At 45.7% G+C, this 15829-nt stretch overlaps 1 pseudogene; it reads right to left on the bottom strand.

Annotated features, from left to right (window-relative positions):
• Positions 1-11748: 11748 nt before the first annotated feature.
• Positions 11749-14425, bottom strand: LOC140617176 (tyrosyl-DNA phosphodiesterase 2-like; annotated as a pseudogene).
• Between the last annotated feature and the right edge of the window lie 1404 nt (positions 14426-15829).

Genomic DNA, 15829 nt, shown 5'->3' with positions numbered 1-15829 from the left:
ATCCAGAAGAAACCATTCCATGCTGGAGGATGGGGTGTGGGTCCAACCTCACAAACTCAGTTTCAGTGGATAGGACTGGAAGTGCCACAAGGGGATTTGAGTTAGACTCAGTAAGAACTTCCCAGAACAAGGGGTCTGATGGCCCACCTTGTATGATATTCAGCAAGAATTCATACCAGATGCCTCGAGGGGACAAAGACTTATTCTGGACCTGTCTGGGTAGGACTGACTTGAGACAGATGTTTCCACTCTGATTCAGGTCATCTCAGCCTCGGAAGGTGGCATACAAAGACTTCTGGGGACCCTAAGGTCCTCAGGCAGAATGGGGGTAGCTAGAGCGGATCTGCATCCTGGTGCCCTCATTTCCAGATCCTGGGGGTGGGGGCAGGGAGAGATCCGGCCTGGACCCCCACTGTCTGGCCTCCCTTCTGCCCTTACGCCCGCTTTATGGCCCTCCCTGGTCAGAGCAGGGCCTCTGAGCTCTTCCCATGCAGCCCTGAATGCAGGCCTCAGGCCCCAGTCTGCACCCAGCCTCAGACCCGGGACCCTAATGCCCTCCCCCTGTGCCTGGCAGGGCAGAGGCACCCCCTGCTCAGGCTCCCATCCTCCACCCCCAGGACTCACACCCCTACACCCATGCATTTCCATACACACAGATTCTCACACTCATACATACATACAAATGCATGCCCTCAAAATAGATATGTATACAAAAATATATGTCAAAACATTCTCACTTATATGTAACAGAAATACACATGTCAAAGCTCATACAGTTACAGACAGGCCTGTACACCCAGACTTACACATTCTCATACACCCATGAAACACGCCTGTGCACATATACACACCACTCTCTTCCTTCCTTCGAAGGCCCCGGAACCCAGTCCTCTAGAGTCTAGAGGTCTAGAATGTCCAGGGGAAAGCAGGGAAACCCACAGGACACCTATTTCCAGTTTCCAGGCCCACACTGGAGCTCCTCTGCTGTATCCCCCTTCCTGCCACCAGAGTCTCGAGGACTGTGGTCCACACTGTGGAAGTGCGATCTATAGAGTGAATGCATCCTTCATATAATAGACACTTTTAAGCACCTATCTGCCAGCCCCCACAACTGCACCCCACCCCCAGGCCTGCAGCTGAGGCAGGCACATAAAAGAATAAGGCTTTTCTGCCCAATGGTGTGGTGGAAAGAGCAAGAGCTCAGGAGCCAAGGACCAGAGTTCACATTCCTGAATTTGCCTCTTCATATGCTGTGTTACCTTTGGCACTGGCTAGAACCTCTCTGAGCCTCCGTTTCATCACCTGTAAAATGGGATTACTAAAATTTTCCTAATAATTCTGTGATGATTAAAGGACAGGTAAAACTTCCATCAGTAATGTGTCCACTCATGGAAAGTGACCCCATTTCATCCTTTAGCCCCTGTGCTGAGTGTCTCTCCAACACACTTCCAGTCCTCCTGTCTCTTGAATGGGAACTCCATCTCCTTCAGCTTAACACCCTCAGGTGCCCACCTAAGGAAATCTCTGATGTGGTCCCAACATACAACTCCCTTTCCCGAAACGTGGCTCTCCCCACCTATGTCCACCATGCCTCTTGACCCTTTGAACTGTCAGTTTCCCCTAATAACCTTTAAAGCAGATGGCCCAAATCTTCCCAAATCTTCCCAAGGGAGTGCTGAGCCCACACATCAGAAGAGCCTGAAGGGCTTAATCACCCCAAAAGGATCCATTCCAAGGAACATTGACCTCCTAATCTTTAAGCTTTAGCCTGCACTCTGAGCCCCCGTGATTAACCTTTTTTTGTATCCCTGTAGATCATGCATCCTTTCCTAGAAAAGAACAGAACAGAGCTCTTCTACACATCATGAAAAAGAATCCAAAGGCTGTTGTACAATATCCCCCAATCCTGTGCATCAAGGAACCAGATCTCCTTGCACAACTGCCCAGCACTGAGATAATATATCTAGCTGGTATCATCAGTCTTCATGTAATCAAGAAATGTTAGGAACCACTGGACTTCTTTACTGCTTAACCACTCTAAACTAAGAACCCCAGGGCTAGGCAGAAATCTGGGAGTTGGACTTTGGACAAGAGTCCAGCCTCTCCCCAGGTGGCTGAGCCCCTGAGTAGAGCTCATATTACATTCCAATCAAAGCCCATCTCTTGAGCATTAGCTTTTGGGGCAATAGGCAGCTCAACTTGGCTTCAGCAGCAAATTTTGGCAAGCCAGCCAGGAGCCAATGCCCCTGGAGGTTAGCTGCTCCAGGTTAGTTGGTCTCTGGGAGGGAATCTGAGGGATCTACATGGCAGCTGCCCAGACTATTCTTGTCTGAGAGAAAGTCCCTGCTAATACCCTCTTCATGCCAGCTGCCGATTTCACTTTTTGGTTGTAGTGGTAAGGAAAGGGGTATTTGGGGAAGCTGAGCAGCTTCTCGACAAGATACATCCCGAGGAGTTCATACCAATGCAAGTTGCTCATTCCTGATGCATCATCTTCTGTTTCCTTGTCCATGCATTTCCATTAGAAAGGCACAGTTTTGGGAGAAACTATAAGGGACTCGAATAATGTTCACTTATTTGGAATTTGGAACAGATCTGTTTTGGTGTGTGTGCAGAAAGTGAAGGTTGTGTTGTGTTGTATTAAATTTGTGTATAATGAGTGTTCCCTCTCTATTTCAGTTGGCCAAATTTGAGTAAGTGGAAGGCAAGAATCTATGACTAAGAAAGATATTATTTTTACTGTGACACAACATTGCCATGTATGTCAAGCTCAGAGGAAAGATGACCATGAAATGGCCCTCCTGGTCTCTTCTTCCCATTGAGTTGCCTCCAGATAGGGGTTTGGGGTTTGGCTCTTTCAGCTTGTCAGGGAGCCCTCTGGTTTCGTCAGTGGAACTCTGACTTTGGGGGAGGAGCCAGAAATTAGAAAGGCATTTGGTTCAGTTGGTAAAGGCCTCAACTTTTCGGGAAAAGGGAATGCCAACAGAGGTCCTCTGGGCCTCATTTAGTCATGGTTTTGTTTTTGTATGTTGTCTGAACTTTTGCCTAGGAAGATGGAAACACTCCTTATTTTCCCAAAGAAAATTCATCAGGACATATGTTAAATAAAGACTGAAAAGGTCTGAAAAGAATCAGAAAGCAAAACAAAACAAACTATGTTTTCTATGTTTTAGCAGGTTTTTGGTTACTTCAGAGAATTAAAACTTCTCAATATTAAAGGAGCTTATTTTTGTTAACAATCATATACTTATGTAGAATCTCTTACTCTCAGCTTGGCTAAATAGATAATATTAAGCTTTGTACTGATTTGTAATCCTATTTAAGTGTGTGCTTCAGAGTTTTCTGAGGTTTTGAACAAACTCCCCAAAATTTGAATTGTAAATGAAATCTTTTTGGCAAATTAGACTTGTGTATTTGGTATGCTAAATTACATGGGAGGCTTACTGTATGAGTACAGACTATAACTGTTCTAGAAAAAGAGGAAATTCCTGAAGTGTTAATATGTCCTGGTATAAGGTCACCACTTGACATTCTAATTATGAAAAGTTGTGTGTCACAGACATAACCAGATTTCTTTGACAACTGCATTATCGTGAACTTTCACCAGATCTTGAACCATGTCCACTTTTGAGTCTTCTATTATTAACATTTATTATATTAATGCCCTTGCAAAATGAGTTTCCTTTTCAGAGAGAGTCACTGAAAGGATTTTTGATAAATGCAGGGTCCTTTTCTTTAAAAGCAAAAACAAACAAAAAAACAAAAAAACAAAAACAAAAACAGAAACAAAACTAAACTGGGTAAAAATTTCTGGACGTAATGGGAAACCTGCATTCAAAGAGAAATAAGAATTAGTTACACTGGGGCTGAATGAATGGAGGGAGATGATTATAGTTTTTATTTTTATTTTTTAGCTAAAACTTATTTTATTTTTTTAATAATAAATTTATTTTTTATTGGTGTTCAATTTACCAACATACAGAATAACACCCAGTGCTCATCCCGTCAAGTGCCCCCTTCAGTGCCCGTCACCCATTCACCCCCACCCCCCGCCCTCCTCCCCTTCCACCACCCCTACTTCGTTTCCCAGAATTAGGAGTCTTTATGTTCTGTCTCCCTTTCTGATATTTCCTACCCATTTCTTCTCCCTTCCCTTGTATTCCCTTTCACTATTATTTATATTCCCCAAATGAATGAGAACATATAATATTTGTCCTTCTCTGATTGACTCATTTCACTCAGCATAATACCCTCCAGTTCCATCCACGTTGAAGCAAATGGTGGGTATTTGTCATTTCTAATGGCTGAGGAATATTCCATTGTATACACAGACCACATCTTCTTTATCCATTCATCTTTCGATGGACACTGAGGCTCCTTCCACAGTTGCCTGTTGTGAACATTGCTGCTATAAACATCGGGGTGCAGGTGTCCCGGCGTTTCATTGCATCTGTATCTTTGTGGTAAATCCCCAACAGTGCAATTGCTGGGTCGTAGGGCATATCTATTTGTAACTCTTTGAGGAACCTCCACACAGTTTTCCAGAGTGGCTGCACCAGTTCACATTCCCACCAACAGTGTAAGAGGGTTCCCTTTTCTCCGCATCCTCTCCAACATTTGTGGTTTCCTGCCTTGTTAATTTTCCCCATTGTCACTGGTGTGATGTGGTATCTCATTGTGGTTTTGATTTGTATTTCCCTGATGGCAAGTGATGCAGAACATTTTCTCATGTGCTTGCTGGCCATGTCTATGTCTTCCTCTGTGAGATTTCTGTTCATGTATTTTGCCCATTTCATGATTGGATGGTTTGTTTCTTTGGTGTTGAGTTTAAGAAGTTCTTTATAGATCTTGGAAACTAGCCCTTTATCTGATAGGTCATTTGCAAATCTCTTCCCCCATTCTGTAGGTTGTCTTTAGTTTTGTTGACTGTATCCTTTTGCTGTGCCAAAGCTTCTCATCTTGATGAAGTCCCAATAGTTCATTTTTGCTTTTATTTCTTTTGCCTTCATGGATATAGCTTGTAAGAAGTTACTGTGGCTGAGTTCAAAAAGTGTATTGCCTGTGTTCTCCTCTAGGATTTTGATGGAATCTTGTCTCACATTTAGATCTTTCATCCATTTTGAGTTTATCTTTGTGTATGGTGAAAGAGAGTGGTCTAGTTTCATTCTTCTGCATGTGGATGTCCAATTTTCCCAGCACCATTTATTGAAGAGACTGTCTTTCTTCCAATGGATAGTCTTTCCTCCTTTATCGAATATTAGTTGACCATAAAGTTCAGGGTTCAATTCTGGGTTCTCTATTCTGTTCCATTGACCTATGTGTCTGTTTCTGTGCCAGTACCACACTGTCTTGATGACCACAGCTTTGTAGTACAACCTGAAATCTGGCATTGTGATGCCCCCAGCAATGGTTTTCTATTTTAAAATTCCCCTGGCTATTTGGGGTCTTTTCTGATTCCACACAAATCTTAAAATAATTTGTTCTAACTCTCTGAAGAAAGTCCATGGTAGTTTGATAGGGATTGCATTAAACGTGTACATTGCCCTGGGTAACATTGACATTTTCACAATATTAATTCTGCCAATCCATGAGCATGGAATATTTTTCCATCTCTTTGTGTCTTCCTCAATTTCTTTCAGAAGTGTTCTATAGTTTTTAGGGTATAGATCCTTTACCTCTTTGGTGAGGTTTATTCCTAGGTATCTTATGCTTTTGGGTGCAATTGTAAATGGGATTGACTCCTTAATTTCTTTTTCTTCAGTCTCATTGTTAGTGTATAGAAATGCCATTGATTTCTGGTCATTGATTTTGTATCCTGCCACGCTACAAAATTGCTGTATGAGTTCTAGCAATCTTGGGGTGGAGTCTTTTGGGTTTTCTATGTAGAGTATCATGTCATCGGCGAAGAGGGAGAGTTTGACTTCTTCTTTGCCAATTTGAATGCCTTTAATGTCTTTTTGTTGTCTGATTGCTGAGGCTAGGACTTCCAATACTATGTTGAATAGCAGTGATGAGAGTAGACATCCCTGTCTTGTTCCTGATCTTAGGGGAAAGGCTCCCAGTGCTTCCCCATTGAGAATGATATTTGCTGTGGGCTTTTCGTAGATGGCTTTTAAGATGTTGAGGAATGGTCCCTCTATCCCTACACTCTGAAATTTTTGATCAGGAATGGGTGCTGTATTTTGTCAAATGCTTTCTCTGCATCTAATGAGAGGATCATATGGTTCTTGGTTTTTCTCTTACTGATATGATGAATCACATTGATTGTTTTACGAGTGTTGAACCAGCCTTGTGTCCTGGGATTAAACCCTACTTGGTCACGGTGAATAATCTTCTTAATGTACTGTTGGATCCTATTGGCTAGTATCTTGTTTAGAATTTTTGCATCCATGTTCCTCAGGGATATTGGTCTATAATTCTCCTTTTTGGTGGGGTCTTTGTCTGGTTTTGGAATTAAGGTGATGCTGGCCTCATAGAATGAATTTGGAAGTACTCCATCTCTTTCTATCTTTCCAAACAGCTTTAGGAGAATAGGTATGGTTTCTTCTTTAAACGTTTGATAGAATTCCCCTGGGAAGCCATCTGGCCCTGGACTTTTGTGTCTTGGGAGGTTGTTGATGACTGCTTCAATTTCCTCCCTGGTTATTGGCCTGTTCAGGTTTTCTATTTCTTCCTGTTCCAGTTTTGGTAGTTTGTGGCTTTCCAGGAATGTGTCCATTTCTTCTAGATTGCCGAATTTGTTGGCGCATAGCTGTTCATAATATGTTTTTAAAATCCTTTGTATTTCCTTGGTGTTGGTAGTGATCTCTCCTTTCTCATTAATGATTTTATTAATTTGAGTCTTCTCTCTCTTCTTTTTAATAAGGCTGGCTAATGGTTTATTATCTTCTTAATTCTTTCAAACAACCAACTCCTGGTTCTGTTGATCTGTTCCACAGTTCTTCTGGTCTCGATTTCGTTGAGTTCTGCTCAAATCTTTATTAACTCTCTTCTTCTGCTGGGTGTAGGATCTATTTGCTGTTTTTTCTCTAGCTCCTTTATGTGTAAGGTTAACTTTTGTATTTGAGTTCTTTCCAGTTTTTGAATGGATGCTTGTATTGCGATGTCTTCCCCCCTTAGGACTGCTTTTGCTGCATCCCAAAGATTTTGAATGGTTGTATCTTCATTCTCATTAGTTTCCATGACTCTTTTTAATTCTTCCTTAATTTCCTGGTTGACCCGAGGGAGGGGGATGATGGCGGAAGTGTAGGGTCCCCAAATCACCTGTCCCCACCAAATTACCTAGGTAACCGTCAAATCATCCTGAAAATCTATGAATTTGGCCTGAGATTTAAAGAGAGAACAGCTGGAACGCTACAGTGAGAAGAGTTCCTGCTTCTATCAAGGTAGGAAGACGGGAAAAAGAAATAAAGAAACAAAAGGCCTCCAAGGGGGAGGGGCCGCAAGGAGCCGGGCTGAGGCCGGGGAGAGTGTCCCCAGCACAGGAGAGCACCGTCCTGGAGAAGCCGGAGCTGCACCAATCTTCCCTGGTGGAAAGGCGCTGCAGGGAGTTGGAGCAGGACCCCAGGAGGGCGGGGATGCCCTCAGGCTCCCTGGGACACTAACAGACACCTGTTAGTGCCCAGGAGAGTGCGCCGAGCTCCCTGAAGGGCTGCAGCGCGCAGAGCGGGACCCGGAGCAACTTGGAGGGGCTCGGGAGGTGGATCCATGGAGGGGGCTGCGGGGCGGGAGCAGCTCGGGGAGCTCGGGGGCAGCTCCGCGGAGGGGGCTGAGGGGCGGGAGCGCGAATCCAACAGCTCAGGCTCCGGAGCACGGGGCGCCGGGACATAGCCCAGGATCTGGCCTCCCCCCGGGACAGGCAGAGGCCGGGAGGGCCCAGGACAGCAAGGATGCTCCTGCCCCGAGCTGAGCAGATCAGCGGCCCCGCCCCGGAGCCTCCAGGCCCTGCAGGCTGAGAGCTCTGTAGTTCCTGCATTCTCATTAGTTTCCATGAATCTTTTTAATTCTTCCTTAATTTCCTGGTTGACCCTTTCATCTTTTAGCAGGATGGTCCTTAACCTCCACGTGTTTGAGGTCCTCCCAAACTTCTTGTTGTGATTTAGTTCTAATTTCAAGGCATTATGGTCTGAGAATTCGCAGGGGATGATCCCAATCTTTTGGTATCGGTTCAGACCTGATTTGTGACCCAGTATGTGGTCTCTTCTGGAGAAAGTTCCATGTGCACTTGAGAAGAATGTGTATTCAGTTCAGTTTGGATGGAAATTTCTGTAGATATCTGTGAAATTCATCTGGTCCAGTGTATCATTTAAAGCTCTCATTTCTTTGGAGATGTTGTGCTTAGAAGACCTTTCAAGGGTAGAAAGAGCTAGATTGTAGTCACCAAGTATAAGTGTATTATTATCTAAGTATATCTTAACTTTGGTTATTAATTGATTGATATATTTGGCAGCTCCCACATTCGGGGCATACATATTGAGGATTGTTAAGTCCTCTTGTTGGATAGATCCTTTAAGGATGATATAGTGTCCCTCTTCATCTCTCACTACAGTATTCGGGGTAAATTTTAGTTTATCTGATATAAGGATGGCGACCCCTGCTTTCTTCTGAGGACCATTTGAATGGTAAATGGTTCTCCAACCTTTTATTTTCAGGCTGTAGCTGTCCTTCTGTCTAAAATGAGTCTCTTGTAGATAGCAAATAGATGGGTCCTGCTTTTTATCCAGTCTGAAACCCTGCGCCTTTTGATGGGGTCATTAATCCCGTTCATGTTCAGAGTTACTATTGAAAGATATGAGTTTAGTGTCATCATGATATCTATTCAGTCCTTGTTTTTGTGGATTGTTCCACTGGACTTCTTCTTAAATTATTTTTTTTAATTTTTTTTATTTATTTATGATAGAGAGAGAGAGAGAGAGGCAGAGACACAGGCAGAGAGAGAAGCAGGCTCCATGCACTGGGAGCCAGACGTGGGATTCGATCCCGGGTCTCCAGGATTGCGCCCTGGGCCGAAGGCAGGCGCCAAACGGCTGGACCACCCAGGGATCCCTAGACTTCTTCTTAAAGGGGAATTTTAAGAGTCCTCCTTAAAATTTTTTGCAGAGCTGGTTTGGAGGTCACATATTCTTTCAGTTCCTGCCTGTTTTGGAAGCTCTTTATCTCTCCTTCCATTCTGAATGAGAGCCTTGCTGGATAAAGTATTCTTGGTTGCATGTTCTTCTCATTTAGGACCCTGAATATATCCTGCCAGCCCTTTCTGGCCTGCCAGGTCTCTGTGGAGAGGTCTGCTGTTACCCTAATACTCCTCCCCTTAAAAGTCAGGGATTTCTTGTCTCTTGCTGCTTTAAAGATCTTCTGTTTATCTTTGGAATTTGCAAGCTTCGCTATTAAATGTCGAGGTGTTGAACGGTTTTTATTGACTTTAGGGGGGGAATCTCTCTATTTCCTGGATCTGAATACCTGTTTTCCTTCCCAGATTAGGAAAGTTTTCAGCTAGAATTTGTTCAAATACATATTCTGGCCCTCTGGCCCTTTCGGCGTCCTTGGGAACCCCAATTAAACGTAGGTTTTTCTTCCTCAGGCTGTCGTTTATTTCCCTTAATCTATCTTCATGGTCTTTTAATTGTTTGTCTCTTTTTTCCTCAGTTTCCCTCTTTGCCATCAACTTGTCTTCTATGTCACTCACTCTTTCTTCCACCTCATTAACCCTTGTCTTTAGGACTTCTAGTTTAGATTGCATCTCATTCAATTGATTTTTAATTTCTGCCTGATTAGCTCTAAATTCTGCAGTCATGAAGTCTCTTGAGTCCTTTATGCATTTTTTCTAGAGCCACCAGTAGCTGTATAATAGTGCTTCTGAATTTGCTTCCTGACATTGAATTGTAATCCAGATTTTGTAACTCTGTGGGAGAGAGGACTGTTTCTGATTCTTTCTTTTGAGGTGAGGTTTTCCTTCTAGTCATTTTGCTCAGTGCAGAGTGGCCAAAAACAAATTGTATTGGGAAAAGGAGAAAAAGAGAGGAGAGAAAGAAGGAAAGAAAAGAGAAAAAGAAAAAAGAAAAAAGGAAGAAAAAAGAAAAAAGAAGAAAAAGAGAAAGAAAAAGAAAGAAAGGAACAAAAGGGTGGGGAAGCAATCAGAAATCAAAAAGAAAAAAAAAAACACGCGGTAGTATCTTCTGTTTCTGTGTACTTTAAGTCCCTTGACTTCCCCAGGAACTTGTCCGTCTAGCTGGTTTTCTGGGGGAGGGGCCTGTTGTGCTGATTTTCAGGTGTTAGCACTTAGGGGAGCTGCTGTGCCCCTGCCTGGTGCAGGGGTCATTGGGGGTTGTTTACCCCGTGAGGCCCCAGGAGGAACAACCACAGTGGCGGGGCCAGCTCTGGAGCCCTGGAGTCAGCTCCCACAGTAATCACAGAGCTCTCTGTCTGCAGGGCCTGGAGGCTCCGGGGTGGGGCCGCTGATCTGCTCAGCTTGAGGCAGGAGTGTCCTTGCTGTCCTGGGCCCTCCCGGCCTCTGCCTGTCCCGGGGGAGGCGGGATCCTGGGCTGTGTCCCTGTGCCCAGTGCTCCAGGGCCTGCGCTGTTGGATTCCCTCTCCCGGTGGTGCAGCCCCCTCCGCGGAGCTGCCCCTGAGCCCCCCGAGCTGCTCCCGCCCCGCAGCCCCCTCCGCGGAGCCGCCCCCGAGCCCCCCGCCCGAGCTGCTCCGGGTCCCGCCGTGCGCGCTGCAGCCCTTAGGGAGCTCGGCGCACTCTCCCGGGGCGCAGGTGTCTGTTAGTGTCCCCAGAGCCCGAGGGCATCCCCGCCCTCCTGGATCCTGCTCCAACTCCCTGCGAGCCCCTTTCCGCCCGGGAAGGTTGGTGCAGCTCCTGCTTCTCCGGGACGTGGCTCTCCTGTCCTGGGGACACTCGCCCCGGCCTCAGCCCGGCTCCTTGCGGGGCCCCTCCCCCTTGGAGGCCTTTTGTTTCTGTATTTCTTTTACCCCGTCTTCCTACCTTGATAGAAGCATGAACTCTTCTCACTGTAGCATTCCACCTGTTCTCTCTTTAAATCTCAGGCCGAATTCATAGATTTTCAGGATGATTTGAAGGTTATCTAGGTAATTTGGTTGGGACAGGTGACTTGGGGACCCTACTCTTCTGCAATCTTGCCCCTCCCCCCATCAATATTATATTAATTATATTATTATTACTCACTTGTCATTGATAGAATTTCCAAATATTTTTTCCATCCCATGGGCTGCATTTTCATTCTGTGATCATTTCCTTTGATGCACAAAAGTTTTTCATTGTGATAAAGTTAATCTTATCTCTTTTTTTTTTGTTATCTGTGCTTTTCCTGTCATATCCAAGAAGTTGTTGCCAAATCCAACGTCCTGAAGATTTTCCCCTTTGTTTTCTTCCAAGAGTTTTATAGTTTTAGCTCTTATGTGTAGGTTGTTGATCCATTTTGAATAAACTTTTGTACAGGGTATAAAGTAAGGATGCAACTTTGTTTTTTCTTTTGCATGTAAGTATCAAGTTTTCACATCACCATTTGTTGAAAAACAGAATTTTTCTCTTGAGCAGGTCAGTTAGTCAATCAGGTACCACAAAACAGCTACCATGATCACTGATTTGCACATAGTCCAATAGTCAGTTTGACTTTTTAAAAAATAATCTATGTACAAGGACATAAAATCACAAAGAGAAGGAGAGCACCACTCTAAGATACTGCCTTCACTTCAGAAGTGAAGTCCTGACAGCCTTTCATCTCTCATTTAATTTCTGCCCACAAGCACAGAATTGATTTTGTCATTCATATTGTGATTCCTTAAATTTGTATCTCCTGTAAATATAACTGTAGCTGACTTTGGAGCCTCTTGCATTTTCTTTAAAACTATTTTTTCAAGATTTTATTTACTTATTCATGAGAGACATAGAGAATTATAGATATAGGCAGAGGAAGAGGCAGGCTCATCAAGTGGAGTGCCATGTGGCACTCAATACCCGAACTCCAGGATCATGCCCTGAGCCGAAGGCAGAAGTTCAACCACTGAGCCACCCAGGTGTCCCTCTTTAAAACTATTTTTAACTGATTCATTTGTTTCTTAGAATGCTTTCTTGTGCTCTCCAAATGAGTCTTAAGGCGAACTTCATTTCCCGACACACTTGCATATACACACAAAAGCTTTCTCATCATTTTTGAATTTGGAAAAGGGATGATTTCCTGGCTTTTAAATTTCATTCTCAATTTCTTCAACACATATATAAGCTGTGAAATACCCTTCTTCATGACCTGTAATAATCTCACAACTACTTACTCGCTTCTTTAGGTTGCTACAATTTGGGGGAATAACATCCTGTAGAAATACCACATCTGGGCTATACAAAGTTAAATAGGAACACACCTCTTGAGACCTCTCTTGTAGATTGTTTAGATTCAATCCATCAACATACCATGTGATGAAGGAGAATATGCTGTCATCTTCTTGCTGACTCCTTTCAGATGTGCTAGTTTTAGAACTATCTAAATCAGTTGTCTCTTCATCCATTAGGACTCTGGACAGGACTCTGGCCCCATCAAGGTCTCTTGGCAGCTCTCCTTGGTGCCCTCCTGCACTGGCAGATTGAAGTAGGAGTTCATCGCTCTTTCCATCTCCCAGTTGTTCTAGGCCAGGTAGCGCTGAGCCACTGCAGTGTCTTACCTCACTACCCAAGCAAACTGCACACACAGAAGCCACTGCCTCTTCACCGTGGGCTCGCACTCTGCCCAATCTGCCTACAGCCGCAGCTTCTAAGTAATTCTGTGGTCCAGCTGCTCACTTCAGCAGGGTGGGAGGGACGACCTGCAGATCTGCCTAGGAGGAGTTGCAGTTATTCTTTTCTTATATCTCTGGTTGAGTTTGCAGGTGTTCAGAAAGATTTGATAGATATCTAGGTGGATTCAAGGAAACCAGATGAAACAGCAGTGCTTTACTCTTCCACCATCACCCTCCTCCTCTTCCTTCTTCTCATTCTTGTTCTTCTCCTTCTCCTTCTTCCTCCTTTTCCTCTTCCAACCTTTTCATTTGCCAGGGTTTATTGTGTTGTGTGTCTCTCGACTCACATCTCAGAGAATAGGGTGGTGTCTTCTCTTCCCTTGGGATGCTTTCCTTCCCCCTGGGCTGGGTTCACAGAGGGAGTCCAAAGAATGGACACAGAGAGGTGCAGACAGGTGGAGATCCACCAGGAGAGGGAGGCCTTGGGGGACAGGACAGCAAACTAGGCTTTTGTATGTGGGCTCTTAACTCCAGACTATGTCCTCCTTCCTTAGAATGTCTGCCATGACTGGGGAGGGGAAAAGTCATCGCCCTCTTGTAGCTCAGGGATGCTGGGGAATTACTTTCTTAATGTTTAGAGAGACTGTTTTGTATTCCCTGATGTGGGACATGTCACTCAGAGGTCCATGTCACAGGCAAGGAAGTAGCACAACCCTTTTTCCGTTTGGGTTCTGTGTGTGTGTTTCTCTGGCTCTAGCGTTTACTTACCTTAGCTCTAGGGAAATCCTTTCCAAAGTGCCTTCTAAATTTATTTCTGTAAAATTAAGCCCATCTCTCCAGGGGAGGAAGTTTCTGAAGTCCCAAGTCTGGTTCAGTGTGTTTCATAACAGATGTGTGTCCCCAAATTAATGGGCAGCCACTAATAGATTATTTTGCTCACTCTGTGCATGGTGCAGACAGAGTCCCAGGCCTAAACTTCTCCTCCCTCTCCTCTATGGGAACCCTAACCAGGCTGTTCCAGCACATCCCTCGGAGCTGGCCAGCCGCCCTTGCCTGCCTGCCTCAGTTTCTCCTTTTCATTGGTTCCCAGTCCCCAGCACTGGGAGTGCCAGACTGCATGAACTCTGAGACATTAGGGCTGAGCTCAGGCCTCCTTTGATGGCAGCATCATGGGAGGGAGGGCAGGGGAGACAGTTTCCACATCCACGTAGGGCCTCTGGGACCCCCAGGTAGGTACAGGAAGGAGCCTGGGGCAGCCCTGGCAGCAGCCTCGTCTGTGGAGTGCATTTGTTGGGTGCGACTGTAGAGGTGAATGGCAGGAGAAGCTATCCTGCAGTGGGAGCAGCTGTAGGACTTGAGTAGTGAGGTAGCTCATTGGGTCCTTGTGTCTGCAGTGCTGCAGCTCCTGTTGGCTCTGGCAGGAGACCGTGCATAAGGCCTTGCCAGGCATGTCACAGGTGTGCTTCTCCTGGATATGCTTTCTGGAGGCGGTAATGGTCACCAGCCACCTGTGGCCACTGGGTCCTCCCTGTGACCCCTCCATGGCCTGCACCTGCATTTCCTCCCTACCAGCTCTGATCAGCTGGGGATACTCAGAAGGCTCAGAGGCACCATGGTGCATCTCCACAGCACCCAGGGGGCCCTGACAGCCTTGGCTCCCATGAATATGGCCTCTGCCTCCAGAGCTTGTAGCCATTCTGGAACTTGTTGGTGCAAAGGCACATGTGTAGGTTCCTTTGCTCATTGTCTTCTTCTTCAAGACAAATGGGCCTGAGTGACAGTGAACACTGAGATTAGGGTTACAACATGGGGTGGCCACGGCTGTGGTGATGGTGGTTGAAGAGACATTGGCGTGGACTTAACTGAAGGAGTGGAAACCTGAGAGAGAGGAGGTGGGGGCTTCAGAGCCTCCATGGCCAATGTGGAGGAGGCAATAGTGCCCAGGGCTCAATAGCAAGGGCAGCAGGGAGAAGGGGGAGCAAGTCCACCTGAAGCAGCTGGGTCCCAGGGAGCTGGGGGGAAACATCAGAGCACCTAAGCTGCTCTGTGAGATGGAGTCAGGAAACGTGTCTCAGTAAGTTCTTCTCATAACTGGTGATGTTTGGGGCCCTGGCCTGTCCCCCAGCCTCCCACCCTCTCCCCATCAGAGAGTAAATAGCACAGGAAGAAGGGGAAGGGATTGCTCTGGGGACCAGATGCAGGATACACAGACCCTCCCCTGCACCTGCCCTTCTTTCCCTCAAGCAGAGGCACATCTGGAACAATCCCATCTTGAGGCAGGGAAGACTGCCTAGGACCCTGGGAATAGACACAGATCACACACCCAGCTGCCCCTCCCCTACTGTCCTGTCATCACAGCCCTCCTGCCAATCCTGCCAGGCTCCTTTGCCTCTGGGAATCCTAGCTCTGTGGTCTGGGCTGGGCCACTCACCCCCTCCCCAGCACAGTGCCTGGAACACAGGAGGTGCTCAGTCAGGGCCCTGGTCCCTGCTTCCTGGAGATGTGTTAGGGCAGGGGCAGTGGGATCTGTAGGTTTCCTCAGGTGAAGGTTCTTCCTGAGATGGGGAGCACTTCTTTCTGTTCTAATTTCAATGTTCTATCTTAGTGTATTTAGTACAGACTCTGTCCCTTTAGAGACCTGCTGCGACCCTTTTCTCTCCTCCCTCCACCTTCACCTGAGTCCTTAAGGAATCTCCTTTAGGGTGTAGAGGACTCAGCACCCTCAAGTAGAGGTAGTAGTGCCCATTTTTCTTTAGGCTCAAGTGATTTTGAGTCCATCACTTGTACATTCATCCCTGGGTGTCTAATTAGGCCCCATTTTCTCCATCTCTGACAAGACTTGTTTCTATTTCAGGATTAATGCTCTGGGAAGAATGAGGCCCCTTCCTTTGGTCACCTATTTGTATATCTTGGAAGCCCTATCATTTGAATGTTTAGAGCAGGAAGCTCTGCTAGACAAGGACTCTATCTTTCCATTGCTTCCTCCAGCACAATGCTCAATGCACATTCAGTTAGTATATGCCAAGAATAGTGAAAGAGTGTCTCAGGGAATCCCTGTTAAAGCTTAGGCCAGTTCCCTTTTAGTTTTATTCCTGGAATG

The sequence above is a fragment of the Canis lupus genome, chromosome 25 (assembly GCF_048164855.1).
Source record: "Canis lupus baileyi chromosome 25, mCanLup2.hap1, whole genome shotgun sequence".
In the NCBI taxonomy this organism is placed as follows: Eukaryota; Metazoa; Chordata; class Mammalia; order Carnivora; family Canidae; genus Canis; species Canis lupus.
This window is presented reverse-complemented; position numbering and strand designations above follow the sequence as displayed.